Below are 2,753 nucleotides of genomic sequence, written 5' to 3'. Positions count from 1 at the left end.
CTCCCATCCTGATCCCAAACTCCCATCCCGATCCCAAACTCCCATCCCGATCCCAAAGCCCTGATCCCCATCCTGATCCTGAAGTCCTAATCCCAAATTCCCCATCCCGATCCCAAGCTCCCATCCCGATCCCAAACTCCCATCCCGATCCCAAACTCCCGATCCCATAGCCCTGATCCCCATCCTGATCCTGAAGTCCTGATCCCAAATTCCCCGTTCCGATCCCAAGCTCCCATCCCGATGCCAGGCTCCCATCCCAACCCCAAATCCCCGATCCCGCCCCCTCCCGCTGCAGCTGCCGCCTCCCGAGGGAGCCGTGGGGGATTAAATTCCCGGCGTTTACAGGGAATTAATTCCCGGCCATCTGCCGGCCCCGGAGCCGCCGGCACCACCCGGGGCTAGCCCCGATCCTGGGATCCCGACAACTCCAACGGGAAAGGGAATTTTCCAGCCTGGCAGGAGCTGGGAGGGTTTGGGATTCCTGTTTTTCTCGGGATTCCCGCCAGGGCTGCGTGGGTCTGGGCAGGGATTCCATGGAATTCTGGGGTCTTCCCAAAGATTCAGGATGCCAAGGCACCCACCCCGAGCCCAAACTCCCCATCCCAATCCCAAATTCCCCATCCCAAGCCCCTCATCCCAACCCAATCATTCCCAGTTTTCCAGGGGGTTTTCCCAACCCAAAATCCCTTTAGCCAGCCAGGGAATCCCACTGAAATTCCAGGAATAGAAACGGAAAAGCTGCTCCATGGGATCCCAAAAAACCCCAGGCAATTCCCTCCCTCGCTCCCAGCGCATCCCGACGGCTTCTATAGGACCTGGATGCCAAAATAAATCCAATTCCTTGGAATTCTCGTTCAGGAAGAGGGATTAGATCTGGAAAATCCCAACTGGGATGGGATAAACCTGGAAATCTGGAATTCCTGGGAATCCCAGGGCATCCCAGGAGATCCTGAGGCACTTCCAGGCCTCTCCAACTGCTCTGGAAGAGCTCAGGGAAAATTCCAGGGGAATTCCAGGGAAGAGCAGCTCGATTCCCAAACCTCTCCGCTCCCAAACATTCCCAGGGAATTCCCTGCTATTAAGTTAATTGTGGGCAGGGAATTCCAGCCTCCCACGGGATCCCGGGATTTTCCAGGGGCAGGGCCCAGGAATGGGGAGGGGAAGAGAAGCTGGGATTGGGAAGGAAAAACCCTGGAGAAACTTCCCTGGGAAAGATCCATTCCCGGGCCTCCTCCTTCTCCTTTCCTCTCCGCCCTTCCCAGGCTTTTTCCTCCCACCAGAACCAGGGAAATCAGAGAATTCCCGAATTCCCAAAACCACTCGGGAGCCTCCCTGGGCATTCCCAGGAGGAATCTCCTGTTAATCCTCCCTATTCCCCGTTTTCCCTTCATTCCCAGGTGTTCGTTTTTCCCTATTCCCAGATTTTCCCTTATCCCCAGTTTCCCCCAGTTTTCTCCCAGCACAAAATCAAGGCGGATTTATCCCCAAACCCAGGATGATTCCCGCTTTTCCCACCTGGAATCCCACCAGGAACCTTCCCAAACATCCCTGGAAATTCAGGAAGTTATTCCAGGCCTGGAAAACTCCACATTTCCCACGTTCTCCCACCGAAAAACCCTTCGGAGTCACGGAATTCCCACACCCCCAAACCCCACTCTGGAACTCCCGGGGCTCCTGGGAACCTCCCCGGGGATCTCCAGGGATCTGGGAAGATCCAAAGGGATCCCAAATCCCTCCCCCCTCCCGGATTCCCACGGCCACTCCTCAAAAAATCTGAAGGAGCGAAGGAAGGAATTTTGGGGGGGGGGGGGGGGGGGGGGGGGATTCCCCGTTTTCATCCTCCCCCAAAAAAGCTCAGTCCCAGAAATTCCAGGTGGGAAGGTGGGAATAACAACCCCCAAACCCCTGGATTCTCCCAGGAGCTCCCAATCCCCCCTCGCTCCCTTTTCCTCCGGGAATTCCCGATGGGAACGGCCGATTCCAAAGGGGGAAACGCCACCGGAGCTTTGGGCTGCCCCCTCCCCAAAAAATCCCACGGGGCAATGACCCTGATCGCCCCAAATCCCGGGATTTCGGATTGGGAAGGGGCGGGGGGTGACCGTGACCCTTCAAAATTCCAGGATGGGGGGGGATGACCCCGATCCCACAAAATTCCCGGGATCTGGGGGGCTGTGACCGCCCCCCCCTCCCCCCCCGGGCCCCCCTCAGGCCGCGCTTCCCGCCCAGGCCTCGCCCCCCCTCAGGCCTTGACCCCCTCAGGCCGCTCCCGCCCCTCAGGCCCCGGTACCTGGAGCTGCGCGCGGGGGCCGCTCCCGGCCGCCGTTCCCGGTTCCCGATCGCGGTTCCCGATCCCGATCCCGATCGCGGTTCCCGATCCCGATCCCGGTCCCGCTCGGGCCCCTCGGCGGCGCCGCTTCCCCTCCGCCACTTCCTGCTTGGCCCCCCCGCCCCGCCGGCCGCTCGCGCCGCGCTCTCCCGCCCTCTCCCCGCGTCTCTATTGGCTAACACTCCCGTCACTCATCGCAAAGCACATTCCGATTGGTCTCCTCAGCTGTCACTCAATGACGATCGCGACCATCCGCACTCCCCATTGGCTGAGTGGGGCCCGCCCCACGCCGGGGGTGTTGATTGGGGAACGCGGGTGTCATTCAATCCGAGAGGCCCCGCCCACCCCGGGTGGCGGCGCTTCCTATTGGTTGTTGTTGCACCTCCTGCTGATTGGCTGAGAGCGCTGTCTATCAATAAACCCCCGC

General features: G+C 60.0%; 1 protein-coding gene across 1 annotated transcript in view; it reads right to left on the bottom strand.

The window, feature by feature from the left end:
* Positions 1-2,431, bottom strand: part of ZNF687 (zinc finger protein 687) — a 13,748-nt gene extending 11,317 nt beyond the window's left edge. Inside the window, exon 1 of the mRNA XM_042020120.1 lies at positions 2,288-2,431. The gene's annotated coding sequence lies outside the window, so the exon portion shown is untranslated. The remainder of the gene's footprint in view (positions 1-2,287) is intronic.
* Positions 2,432-2,753: the final 322 nt, after the last annotated feature.

This window comes from Corvus kubaryi, unplaced genomic scaffold (assembly GCF_017639235.1).
Source record: "Corvus kubaryi isolate FWS band 111438036 unplaced genomic scaffold, C.kubaryi_AGA036_p1.0 36795, whole genome shotgun sequence".
Taxonomy (NCBI): domain Eukaryota; kingdom Metazoa; phylum Chordata; class Aves; order Passeriformes; family Corvidae; genus Corvus; species Corvus kubaryi.
Note: the sequence above shows the minus strand (reverse complement) of the source record. Positions and strands in the feature narration are given on the sequence as shown.